The 14,017-nt window shown below is 44.2% G+C and overlaps 2 long non-coding RNA genes across 2 annotated transcripts in view; one reads left to right on the top strand and one right to left on the bottom strand.

The window, feature by feature from the left end:
- The window catches only part of LOC133239915 (uncharacterized), a 415,759-nt gene that overhangs the window by 87,762 nt on the left and 313,980 nt on the right, over nucleotides 1–14,017 (bottom strand). The window lies entirely within an intron of this gene.
- LOC133239913 (uncharacterized) overlaps nucleotides 1–14,017 on the top strand; it is a 232,037-nt gene that overhangs the window by 38,075 nt on the left and 179,945 nt on the right. The window contains exons 2-3 of the long non-coding RNA XR_009734029.1: nucleotides 5,696–5,780; nucleotides 12,068–12,204. This is a non-coding gene — a long non-coding RNA (uncharacterized LOC133239913). The remainder of the gene's footprint in view (nucleotides 1–5,695; nucleotides 5,781–12,067; nucleotides 12,205–14,017) is intronic.

Genomic DNA, 14,017 nt, shown 5'->3' with positions numbered 1-14,017 from the left:
AGGCCTGGATGGGAGAGGAGTTTGGGGGAGAACGGGTGTGTGTATGTGTATGGCTGAGTCCCTTCACTGTTCACCTGGAACTGTCACAACATTGTTTGTTGATTGACTATCACTTCAGTTCAGTTGCTCAGTCGTGTCCGACTCTTTGCGACCCCATGAATCACAGCACGCCAGGCCTCCCTGTCCATCACCAGCTCCTGGAGTTCACTCAAACTCATGTCCATTGAGTCGGTGATGCCATCCAGCCATCTCATCCTCTGTTGTCCCCTTCTCCTCCTGCCCCCAATCCCTCCTAGCATCAGGGTCTTTTCAAATGAGTCAACTCTTCGCATGAGGTGGCCAAAGTATTGGAGTTTCAGCTTTAGCATCAGTCCTTCCAATGAAGACTCAGGACTGATTTCCTATAGGATGGACTGGTTGGATCTCCTTGCAGTCCAAGGGACTCTTCAAGAGTCTTCTCCAACACCACAGTTCAAAAGCATCAATTCTTTGGCGCTCAGCTTTCTTCACAGTCCAACTCTCACATCCATACGTGACCACTGGAAAAAACATAGCCTTGACTAGATGGACCTTTGTTGGCAAAGTAATGTCTCTGCTTTTGAATATACTATCTAGGTTGGTCATGACTTTCCTTCCAAGGAGTAAGCGTCTTTTAATTTCATGGCTGCAATCACCATCTGCAGTGATTTTGGAGCCCAGAAAAATAAAGTCTGACACTGTTTCCACTGTTTCCCCATCTATTTTCCATGAAGTGATGGGACCAGATGCCATGATCTTAGTTTTCTGAATGTTGAGCTTTAAGCCAACTTTTTCACTCTCTTCTTTCACTTTCATCAAGAGGCTTTTTAGTTCCTCTTCACTTTCTGCCATAAACGTGGTGTCATCTGCGTATCTGAGGTTATTGATGTTTCTCCTGGCAATCTTGATTCCAGCTTGTGCTTCTTCCAGCCCAGCGCTTCTCATGATGTACTCTGCATAGAAGTTAAATAAGCAGGGTGACAATATACAGCCTTGACGTACTCCTTTTCCTATTTGGAACCAGTCTCTTGTTCCATGTCCAGTTCTAACTGTTGCTTCCTGACCTGCATACAGATTTCTAAGGAGGCAGGTCAGGTGGTCTGGTATTCCCATCTCCTTCAGAATGTTCCACAGTTTATCATGATCCACATAATCAAAGGTTTTGGCATAGTCAATAAAGCAGAAATAGATATTTTTCTGGAACTCTCTTGCTTTTTCCATGATCCAGCGGATGTTGGCAATTTGATCTCTGGTTCCTCTGCCTTTTCTAAAACCAGCTTGAACATCTCGAAGTTCATGGTTCACGTATTGCTGAAGCCTGGCTTGGAGAATTTTGAGCATTACTTTGCTAGCGTGTGAGATGAGTGCAATTGTGCGGTAGTTTGAGCATTCTTTAGCATTGCCTTTCTTTGGGCATGAAATGAAAATGAATGAAAACTGACCTTTTCCAGTCCTGTGGCCACTGCTGACTTTTCCAAATATGCTGGCATATTGAGTGCAGCACTTTCACAGCATCATCTTTCACGGTTTGAAATAGCTCCACTGGAATTCCATCACCTCCACTAGCTTTGTTCATAGTCATGCTTTCTAAGGCCCACTTGACTTCACATTCCAGGATGTCTAGCTCTAGGTGAGTGATCACACCATCGTGATTATCTGGGTCGTGAAGCTCTTTTTTGTACAGTTCTTCTGTGTATTCTTGCCACTTCTTCTTAATATCTTCTGCTTCTGTTAAGTCCATACCATTTCTGTCCTTTATCGAGCCCATCTTTGCATGAAATGTTCCCTTGGTATCTCTAATTTTCTTGAAGAGATTTCCAGTCTTTCCCATTCTGTTGTTTCCCTCTATTTCTTTGCATTGATTGCTGAGGAAGGCTTTCTTATCTCTCCTTGCTATTCTTTGGAATTCTGCATTCAGATGCTTATATCTTTCCTTTTCTCCTTTACTTTTTGCTTCTCTTCTTTTCACAGCTATTTGTAAGGCCTCCTCAGACAGCCATTTTGCTTTTTTGCATTTCTTTTCCATGGAGATGGTCTTGATCCCTGTCTCCTGTACAATGTCATGAACCTCTGTCCATAGTTCATCAGGCACTCTATCAGATCTAGTCCCTTAAATCTATTTCTCACTTACATTGTATAATCATAAGGCATTTGATTTAGGTCATATCTGAATGGTCTAGTGGTTTCCCCCACTTTCTTCAATTTAAGTCTGAATCTGGCAATAAGGAGTTCATGATCTGAGCCACAGTCAGCTCCCAGTTTTGTTTTTGCTGACTGTATAGAGCTTCTCCATCTTTGGCTGCAAAGAATATAATCAATCTGATGTCGGTGTTGACCATCTGGTGATGTCCATATGTAGAGTCTTCTCTTGTGTTGTTGGAAGAGGGTGTTTGCTATGACCAGTGTGTTCTCTTGGCAAAACTCTGTTAGCCTTTGTCCTGCTTCATTCTGTACCCCAAGGCCAAATTTGCCTGTTATTCCAGGTGTTTCTTGACTTCCTACTTTTGCATTCCAGTTCCCTATAATGAAAAGGACATTTTTTTGATCAACTATACCCCAGTGCAAAATAAAAAGTGTAAAGAAATGATAATAGATGTGAAAGCTCTTTGATATCTACTAAATTTGGAGAAGGAAATGGCAACCCACTCCAGTATTCTTGCCTGGAGAATCCCAGGGACAGAGAAGCCTGGTGGGCTGCTGTCGATGGGGTCACACAGAGTCGGACACGACTGAAGCGACTTAGCATGCATGCATGCATTGGAGAAGGAAATGGCAACCTACTTCAGTATTCTTGCCTGGAGAATCCCAGGGACGGAAGAGCCTGGTGGACTGCTCTCTATGGGGTCTCACAGGGTCGGACATGACTGAAGCGACTTAGCAGCAGCAAATTCAATAAAAGCCTAAAAAATTATTACTACTAAAGGCAGGCATGTGTTGGGCGAATGTGTAATAAAGTTAAGTGTTGCTTAAAAAAAGTACTCATAACCAAATTTGGAATTTAGAAAGCATCCTTGAAGCTGTATTTAGAGGATGTGTTTCCCCTAATACACTTTGAGATCACTTATAAATATCAGCAATACTATGCTGTCCTTTAAATACAAATATAACGCTCTTCATGTAGAAAGCGCTGCTGCTGCTAAGTCACTTCAGTTGTGTCCGACTCTGTGCGACCCCATAGAGGGCAGGGATTCTCCAGGCAAGAACACTGGAGTGGGTTGCCATTTCCTTCTCCAATGCATGAAAGTGAAAAGTGAAAGTGAAGTCGCTCAGTCGTGTCAGACTCTCAGCGACCCCATGGACTGCAGCCTTCCAGGCTCCTCCATCCATGGGATTTTCCAGGCAAGAGTACTGGAGTGGGGTGCCATTGCCTTTTCCGGTAGAAAGCGCTACAGAAACTGAAAAGAACTGGTATTTTTTCCTTAACATCATCTGATGCTCCTTGAGCGAAATGTAGCCATTTCTTATATGTCCACAAGGTGGTGCTGTTTCCCTACGAATAACACAAGGCAGCCGATCCCAGGAACACAAGGGACTCAAAATATCACCGTAGGTCCTTTTCCATAATTATTAGTTTTTCAGGGTGCAATTAGGTTTGTCCCATAGAAGTAACGTGTAGTTTTTCTTATAGAAGCATAATTTATGATTTAGTACAAAATTTGGCATTGTCAGATTGAAGATTTTTTTCATTCTCTTTTTCCCTTATAATTTCATTTATAATAATTATATTTTTAGTGATACTAACAGCTTCATAAAAACATCATTATATTATACACCCAATGACTGTGAAATCATTTGCCTTGAAGCACAGTGAAATCATCAATCAGCAAACTGGGTCTGAAACGGGCCATTTTAAGAAAGCTATTTACGCTCTAATTTGCAAATTGGGTTTTTTTTTTTTTTTGAAATTAAAACATTTTAAAAATGTACCAACTATGATTGCTTAAAAAAAGTAATGGTTCTTTTTATGGTAAGGAAATAAATTGAACCTCTGTGCTGGAAAGTGCAGAAAACAAATCAGCTTTCTTTATAAATAGATTTTACTGCTGGCTTAGAAATTACCTTCTGTGCTTTTCAGATGATGGAAAAATGAAATCAGCTTCTGTTTGCACTGTGCAGAGAGCATATTTGCTGTATTCCTTTCAAGAGGATTATGGAATGTTGGGAGGTCAGGATTCTCAAAACGAGAGTTCTAGGAAGTGGCAAAATGTGGAAAGGAAAATAAAGCAAGCCTGGTTGTTTTGTATATACACTTAGTATATATGCTGATGGGTTGGAGGGAAACCCTGGATGGGGAGCCAGCATGTCATCTTGTTCTCACTTGGACGGACTTAACGTGATCCGGTATTCACTGAAGGCCAAGGCTGACCAGACGTCAGGTTGGCTGGCATTGGAACCTGGAGAGAAGCCACTGGCCAGAGGTTGTGGCCACGTGTTCAGAGTCTGGTGCTCAAAGCAAACTCAGTTCAGTCCCTCAGTTGTGTCCGACTCTTTGCGACCCTGTGGACTGCAGCACACCAGGCCTCCCTGTTCATCGCCAACTCCCAGAGTTTACTCAAACTCATGTCCATCGAGTCGGTGATGCCATCCAACCATCTCATCCTCTGTCGTCCCCTTCTCCTCCTGCCTTCAATCTTTCCCAGCATCAGGGTCTTTTCCAAAGAGTCAGTTCTTCTCATCAGGTGGTCAAAGTATTGGAGTTTCAGCTTCAGCATCAGCCCTTCCATTTTTCAGGACTGATTTCCTTTAGAATGGACTGGTTGGATCTCCTTGCAGTCCAAGGGACTCTCAAGAGTCTTCGAGTCTTCTCCAACACCACAGTTCAAAAGCATCAATTCTGTGCTTAGCTTTCTTTATGCTCCAACTCTCACATCCATACATGACTACTGGAAAAACCTCAAAAAAAAAAAAAAAAAAAAAGCTCAAATCTAAGCAGGGCGTTAATGCCAAATCTGACACCAGCATCTAGGTGTCTCAGTTGCAGCTGAGACTCCAGTCTGATCGGAGGATTGAGTCACCTTGGAGATCCAACAGAACCCACAGAAGTGTGCTCCTCAGATGCTGGCTGGCGAGCAGCACGGGGTTGCTTCGTTCCACTTGGTAGATGCTCTTTGCTAGGCTAAGTTTGATAGAGACATCCTTCAGGAGCAGGGACATGCTCTTCAGATGAGGGTACAGGTTTGGCTCCTTGGAGCGGTAGCCTTAGAGCTCATAGTTCAAAGGAGGAGGGAGGAGACAGCATCTCCTGATGATAGGTGATTGCATTTATACTGGACTAAAAAAAAAATTACCTATTTATTATTTATTTTTGGCTGCACTGGGTCTTCGTTGCTGCACGGGCTTTTTCCAGTTGCAGTGAGTGGGGCCGCTCTCTGCTTGTGGCGCGCAGGCTTCTCATTGCAGTGGCTTCTCCTGTTGCGAAGCTCGGGCTCGAGGGCCCACGGGCTTCCATAGTTGGTGGTGTGTGGACTTAGTTGCTGCGTGCCGTGTGGAATCTTCCCGAAACAGGGATTGCGCCCGTGTACCCCACATTGGCAGGTGGGTTCCTAGCCACTATGCCACCAGGGAAGCCCTAAACTGGATTTTTTTTTTTTTTAAGAGAATTCTTATGTCTTAGTCTGATTGGGCTGCTATAACATATAATCATAAACATGAAACTGCTTATTTCTCTCGGTTGTAGGATCTGGGAAGTCCAAGATGAAGGAAAATTCCTCGTCTGGTCAGGACCTGCTTTCTGATCTGCAGATGGCTCCTGTCCTCACATGGTAAGAGAGCTCGCTTTCTGTTCTAACAACAACACGAATCCCCTTATGACTTCCTCACCGTCATGACTTCACCCAAACTAAATCACCTCCCCAAAGCAAAAGCTTGTAATGCCATCCCATTGTAGGGAATAGCTTTAACATATGAATTTTGAGAAATCACAAACATGTAGACCACAGCACATCATCTGATAAGATCTAGTCCCTAAAAATGATGTAAAATTATGACTTGATTCTTGTCCAAACTGTCTGTCTGGATTTCTTAAAAACAAAGCATACTTGACTATTTCCTTGAAAGATTTCTTCATCCATGCCCTGTTGTAGTTACAGAATTTTTACAGAATTACATCCAGGAGAATTCTAATAATTTAATCTATCATAGAGGTGAAGTGAAGTGAAGTGAAGTCGCTCAGTCATGTCCGACTCTTTGCGACCCCATGGACTGTAACCCACCAGGCTCCTCCATCCATGGGATTCTCCAGGCAAGAATACTGGAGTGGGTTGCCATTTCCTTCTCCAGGGGATCTTCCCGACCCAGGGATCAAACCTGGGTCTCCCACATTACAGGCAGACACTTTAACCTCTGAGCCACCAGGGGTAAAGCATGTGCTTTGGAATCATACAGTAGAATTTGTGAACAAATCCACACAAAACCCTCCTCTTGATTCCTTTTACTGGTCCAGTTTTGCTGAGGAACTAACTTTGGGAGACTTGCCCAAGATCACACAATTCGTAAGTGGTAGAGCTGAAGTTGGTATACTCAGTCTCTCTGAGTCCACGACCTAACCATTGTCCAACACTGCTTTTTTAAGGCCTGGAGAATGCCACCATTCTTCCTTCTGAAATCTCACTTCCTTCTGGGTAGCAACTTAATCAATCTGTGAAGAGGGCACCATAATACAGACAAAAAAAGTTCTTTGAAATCTAATGTTTGTGGTGAGGAGCAGTCCTGTGGCATCGCCAGTGGGTAAGCATCTTTTGAAGGCTCTCTCTGCACCAGTTCAGTAAGAAGTAGAGACGTTACTGTTGGCCTGTGCAGGACAGAAGGCCCACAGCTTATACCCTTCCCTTCCCTTTTACTTTATCTCCAAAGGACTTTTTACAGTTAGTCAAGTTTAAGGATCTTTTATGAGCCCCCGGGGAGAGGTAGAACTTTCCTAGATCTCGGTAAAGGTTTTTTTTTTTTTTTTTTTAATATTTATTTTATTTGGCTACACTGGGTCTTAGTTGTGGCATGTGGGATCTAGTTCCTTGACCAGGGATTGAACCCGTGCCCCCTGCACTGGGAGTGCAGATCCTTAGCCATTGGGCCACCAAGGAAGTCCCTCTAGAGACTAGGTAAAGATTTATGGGCAAGCAGAAGAGTTAATGTAGCTTGCGACTACTCCTTTCGGGAAAAAGTCTAATCATTTCTTTCTTTGACTCCCCTTCGTTCCCTCAAATGCTGGATAAAATGCATCTGCTTTCTAATCCTTGTCAATAGAGGATATCCGCTCTCTTTCACTGAACACAGAACCAGAAACAAATAAGAAAGAATACAGTGAAACCTAGGCAGGCTTCCCAGGCTTCCTCAAGTCTACTCTGTCTGGTGGCTGTCCTCGTCCTCCTCGTGACAGATGTTCCATCCCTTTCTCATAAGAGAGTATCCAGATCTAAGATTTGGGTCTGACCTTTGGGAGAAGTAGGCAGGAGTGGTTTCTGGCTTGTTTTGGCATCCGACCAAGGGCTTCCCTGGTGGCTCAGATGGTAAAGAATCCGCCTGCAATGCAGGAGACCTGGGTTTGATCCCTGGGTTGGGAAGATCCCCTTCAGAAGGGAATGGCAACCCACCCAGTATTCTTGCCTGGAGAATCCCATAGACAGAGGAGTCTGGCGGGCTACAGTCCATGGGGTTGCAAAGAGTCAGACATGAATGAGCAGCTAACACACACACACACACACACACACACCAGAGTCCTTCCAGCATTCAACTCAGCTCAGTGACCTCTCTGTGTGTTTGGGGAAAATCTCCAGGTAGTAATAAACTGTTATTTTCCTGTGCTTTGTTTTCTGTGCATATATATCTTTCTTAGGGACATTGTCTGGAGATTGGTTCCTTGGCCAAATACCATCTTAATCACTGCCATTATGACGAATTGTTTGCCCTTGTGGAACTGAAACCTAAATGGAGATTGAGTGAACAAGTAGAGTGAGCCAATTATGTTACGATGTCAATCTTTTTGTGTCTTCTTAGGGATATTGATTGTTTCCCCCCTTGTTCACCAAGTTCTAGGCTTGGTGATAAAAGGGATATTTTGATCTGCCGCAAACTTCCTGATTGGTTAGCAATAAACTTGACTGCCTGGAATAGACTGCTGGGAACTATCTCTTGTCTCAATCAGAAATTCCACTGTTGGGAGATGTGTGTGAGCTGGGAAGGTCGTAAATATTTATTGATTACCTGCTGTACGCTTAACCCTATGTTAAGCACTGGACCTATTAAATAATTCTGACTATCTTCATATTCAGCCCTCACGACAATACTCTGCTTTTCTTTTTCTCCCCCGAGTTGTGATAAGTGGGGGCTACTTTTCGTTGTGGTGCACAAGCTTCTCATTGAGCTGGGTTCTCTTGTTGTGGAGCATGGGCTCCAGGGCGTATGGGCTCAGTACTTGCAGCTCCGGGCTCTAGAGCACAGGCTCAATAGTGGCACTTGGGCATGGTTGCTCTTTGGCACGTGGGATCTCCTGGATCCAGGGTTGAACCCGTATCTCCTGCATCGGCAGGTGGATTCATTACCACTGAACTTTATTTTTCTGGGCTCCAAAATCACTGCAGCTGGTGACTGCAGCCATGAAATTAAAAGACGCTTACTCCTTGGAAGGAAAGTTACGACCAACCTAGACAGCATATTAAAAGCAGAGACATTACTTTGCCAACAGAGGACTGTCTAGTCAAGGCTATGGTTTTTCCAGTGGTCATGTATGGATGTGAGAGTTGGACTGTGCAGAAAGCTGAGCGCCGAAGAATTGATGCTTTTGAACTGTGGTGTTGGAGAAGACTCTTGAGAGTCCCTTGGACTGCAAGGAGATCCAACCAGTCCATCCTAAAGGAAATCAGTCCCGGGTGTTCATTGGAAGGACTGATGTTCAAGCTGAAACTCCAATACTTTGGCCACCTGATACGAAGAGCTGACTCATTTGAAAAGACCCTGATGCTGGGAAAGATTGAGGGCAGGAGGAGAAGGGGACGATAGAGGATGAGATGGTTGGATGGCATCACCGAGTCAATGGACATGAGTTTGGGTAAACTCCAGGAGTTGGTGATGGACAGGGAGGCCGGCGTGCTGCAGTCCATGGGGTTGCAAAGAGTTGGACACGACTGAGTGACTGAACTGAACTGAATTGAACTGAGCCACCAGGGAAGCCCCAGATGCTTGGTTTTGGCAGACACAAGACAAATCTGGTGTCAGGGGGCCTGAGCAGGCCACAAGGAAGCGGGCTGGGTCCAGGGAAGGGTGGCGCTGGTTGTCTAGGGAACTGGCCACCTTTGGGCTGGCAGCACATCAGAAAACCCCACTCCGCTTCCCTCAGATGCTGCCCAGGTCTGCTGGAGCTAAGAGAGCTCTGAGAACGACCACACCACGGCCTGAGTGTGGGTCCTGGGCTGCCTTCCCTCATCAATATCTTGGCTGATGGCTATGCATGTGGGGGCTATTTGCCTGGCTTTCTCAACCCGTGCCAGAAAACGTGCGTTTGAAGTGGTTTGGAAAGCTCCAAAGGAGACGTGCTTCAGGTATTGGCGTTACTGCCAAAGAGAAAAAGATTCTGCTTTTCATCAGCTGCTTGCTCCAGTGGTCTGTGTGTCTCCGACACCTACTGCTGATAGCCCTGTCAGGCGGATCCTGCAGTGGAGGGTGAACAGCAGCCCAGGGTCTTCCTCCCCATTCCAGGCTGGGAGGCGAGCAGCCTTACAATGCCGGGATGTTCCAGCTCAGGTAGGCTGGAGATCAGTGGCCACTCTTAGAGCACGAGGTTGGACACTCTTTATAGTTTCCCCACACGCAGAAATTGGCAGGGCTTGAGAAAGAATCACTGGCAGGAAGTTCATTTTCTTTTCCTGCTACCTTCCCCAGCCGTAAATCTAAAAGCTTTTTACCTAAATCACGTTTGGGATCTCCTGGGATTGGAGAGCAGTTCCCCCGGAGTTTTTCCCAATCAGAGTTCAGTCCTAGCGATCTGAGAGTTCGAATAGTCTATTTGAATTTGAAAAAAGCTGTTCTCATTGATGCTTCTCATAGTCTCTCCCTCCCCCAGAAGGCTTCTGATTTTGTGTCTTTAGGTTTTGCCCACTCCCCCTACCAAATCTCAGATTCCTGAAAGTGAAAGCCTTTCATTTTGAATTTCATCATCTCTCACTTAATTAGAATTTCATTCACCTGTTGTGGCGGGTTTACTTTCATCCCTTCAAAATAAGCTTCCCCTGAGTTTTCTCCAACTATCTGACCCAGAGCTATTTAAATCTTAGGGCTTCCCTGGTGGCTCAATGGTACAGAGTCTTCCAGGAGACACAGGCTCGATCCCTGGTTCAGAAAGATCCCCTGGAGGAGGAAATGGCAACCCACTCCAGTATTCTTTCCTGAGAAATCCCATGGACAGAGGAGACTGGTGGGATACAGTCCATGGGGTTGCAAAGAGTCAGACATGGCTTAACAATGAAACAGTAACCTTTTAAAAGGCCTTATTTCCAAGTAGTCACATTGTGAGGTCTTGGTGATAGGACTTCAACACATACATTTCGGATGAACACAGTTGAGACATAACAGTCATCAATCGCCTTCTTATTTTTCAGTCCAGTGGGATCTGAGGAATTTTCAGTATTAAACCTCTTTCTCTTTTCTTGGGGGGGGGGGTGCTCCTTTGATTCTACACTTGGGTGATTTTTTTCCCCTTTCTTTGGCTCAGATCCCCCGCTCCCTGTGCACCCCGCCCCCCCATCTTTCCTTACCTCCAAACTCTTAAGTGCTAGAATTCCTCGGGACTTCGTTCTGGGTCCTCTTCCCTTCTCACTTGATAAAAACTTTAAGATTTTAATAATGCCTATGCCTTAAATATCATTTTAACACAGATGTAAGTCTGTACTACAGACCTTTCTTGCTAAGTGCCAGAACACCATGTCCAACTGTTTTTTTTTTTTTTTTTTTAACGTTTCCACTTGGATTTTCACAGTCATACCTAAAATCAGAACTCAGAAAACTTGAGATCTATCCCCAAAAGTTATGCCTCTTCCTAAATCTATTCCTCCCTGTTAGTTTTCTTCTTATCCAGCCTTCTTGTTCTTCATAGAAACAACGTCACTCATTATCAGAGAAATGCAAATCAAAACCACTATGAGGTACCATTTCACGCCAGTCAGAATGGCTGCGATCCAAAAGTCTACAAGCAATAAATGCTGGAGAGGGTGTGGAGAAAAGGTAACCCTCTTACACCGTTGGTGGGAATGCAAACTAGTACAGCCACTATGGAGAACAGTGTGGAGATTCCTTAAAAAACTGGAAATAGAACTGCCTTATGACCCAGCAATCCCACTGCTGGGCATACATACTGAGGAAACCAGAACTGAAAGAGACACCTGTACCCCAATGTTCATCACAGCACTGTTTATAATAGCCAGGACATGGAAGCAACCTAGATGTCCATCAGTGGACGAATGGATAAGAAAGCTGTGGTACATATACACGATGGAGTATTACTCAGCCATTAAAAAGAATACATTTGAATCAGTTCTAATGAGGTGGATGAAACTGGAGCCTATTATACAGAGTGAAGTAAGCCAGAAAGAAAAACACCAATACAGTATACTAACGCATACATATGGAATTTAGAAAGATGGTAACGATAACCCTGTATACGAGACAGCAAAAGAGACACTGATGTATAGAACAGTCTTTTGGACTCTGTGGGAGAGGGAGAGGATGGGATGATTTGGGAGAATGGCATTGAAATATGTATAATATCATATATGAAACGAGTCGCAGTCCAGGTTCGATTCACGATACTGGATGCTTGGGGCTGGTGCACTGGGACGACCCAGAGGGAGGGTATGGGGAGGGAGGAGGGAGGAGGGTTCAGGATGGGGAACACATGTATACCTGTGGCAGATTCATTTTGATATATGGCAAAACCAATACAATATTGTAAAGTTAAATAAAATAAAATTAAAAAAAAATAAATAAAAGCTTAGTATAGCAAAAAAAAAAAAAAAAAAAAGAAAAAAGAAATAACCTTCATTTACCCACTTGCTTCTGCCAGAAATGAAGAGTAATCCTTGATGCTTCTTTCTCTTGTCACACCTCTATGGGACCACTTGCAATCAAGTCCTGTTACTCTCCTTCAAAAACATGTCCTGATAGCAATCTCCTTCCATCCGCATGAGTACCTCTCACCCGGTGAGTAAACAGAACTCCTCCTTCCAACTCTGTGCCCCTCCAGTTCATTCTCTACGGAGCATCCAGGGAGGTCCTTTAAAGATTTCAATTAGATCTTATTTATTCTCTGTTTAAAGATCATTAATGGTTTCCCACCCACAAGATAATTCTGCTAGATTGCAAGCTCTAAGGCTGCTGTATCCTTTTGGAGATAGATCTTGCCAAGATATTTTTCATTTGGTTTCATTTAGTATTTTTTTAAATGTGAAGTGCTGCTACCTTATCATTGCCAATGAAATTCTGCTTACAGTTGTTAACATGAGTTTAAATTGACATAATGGGCAGCTGTCTTTGGCATCTATACATGATGGTCCTTTTGTAAGGTTTAATGTGTGGCAGGTAAAGTTATAAGCATTACAAGCAATAGCATATTTAATCCTATAACACAAAGACTCATGTATTACTATTCCATTTTTACAAACAAAAAACCAAATATGGATTAAATAATTTGCTTGAATTGCAAAAAAAAAAATAAAAAAAAAGGCTTGTCCTGTTTATTTCTGTTTCCCCAGAGCTTAGCCTAGGCTTCCCTGTGGCTCAGTGGTAAAGAATCCACCTGCCAATACAGGAGATGCAGGAGAAGACATGGGTTTGATTCCTGAGTTGGGAAGATCCCCTGGAGGAGGAAATGGCAACCCACTTCAGTATTTTTGCCTGGAACATTCCGTGAACAGAGCAACCTGGTGGGTTACAGTTCATGGAGTCCCAAAAGTCAGAAATAACCGAGTGCAGGCACACAGACAGGCCTAGCCCAGTGCCTCATGCCAATACCTAATAGGGCCTGACGCAGCGACCCCGCTCTCACCAGCCTTTTCAGCCTCGTCTTTCACACCAGTACTCATCTGTCCCGGTCACTGCTCTTTTCCAGATCTGTAGCTGGCCTGGTCCAGGCTGCCTGGGCTGTGGTACACCCACTCTCCCTTTGGCTGGATTCTCTGGTGGCCTGGCTACACTAAGTGGTGTCCACGATCAGAGGCCTGGGCATCCTGGAAGCTTGTTAGGACTTAGGTCCCACCCTAGACCTAATGGAGCAGAATCCACACTTCACCAAAGTCCTCAGTGATTCACGTGCATAGGAAAGTGTGGCCTCAGCCTCAGTGTTAGTTCTTTAGAGAGACCTTCCCCAGATGACCAGCATAAGTTCGGCCAAGTAGTGGATTCTCTCATCGCATCTGTGACACCCAGAAGGGAAAGGAAGTGAGACGCCAGGGAGGAAGGCAGGGGAGGTGAAGCCTGCCAGTCAGAAGCTGTTAAACTTTTAATTAAGTGTGACCTTTCAAAAGTTTCGGATTTACGTCTGTGTCTCCTTTGCTGCCCTGTACGTAGGATTGTTGGTACCATCTTTCTAGATTCCATATATAGTGTGTTAATATATGGTATTTGTCTTTCTCTTTCTGACTTACTTCACTCTGTGTAATAGGCTCTAGGTTCCTCCACCTCTTTAGAACTGACTCAAATGTGTTCCTTTTAATAGCTGAGTAAAATTCTATTGTATATGTACTACAACTTCCTTATCCATTCGTCTGCCGATGGACATCTAGGTTGCTTCCACGTCCTAGCTATTGTAAATAGTGCTGCAGTGAACCTCGGGGTACAAGTGTCTTGTTCAGTTTCTGGTTTCCTTGGAGTACATGTCCAGTAGTGGGATTGCTGGGTCATGACTCAGTGGGAGAGAGAGGCTTGGTTTGAGAGAATAGCACTGAAACATACACATTACCATATATAAAATAGATAACCAGTGTGCATCTGATGCATGAAGTAGGGCCCCCAAAGC

The sequence above is a fragment of the Bos javanicus genome, chromosome 27 (assembly GCF_032452875.1).
Source record: "Bos javanicus breed banteng chromosome 27, ARS-OSU_banteng_1.0, whole genome shotgun sequence".
Taxonomy (NCBI): domain Eukaryota; kingdom Metazoa; phylum Chordata; class Mammalia; order Artiodactyla; family Bovidae; genus Bos; species Bos javanicus.
Note: the sequence above shows the minus strand (reverse complement) of the source record. Positions and strands in the feature narration are given on the sequence as shown.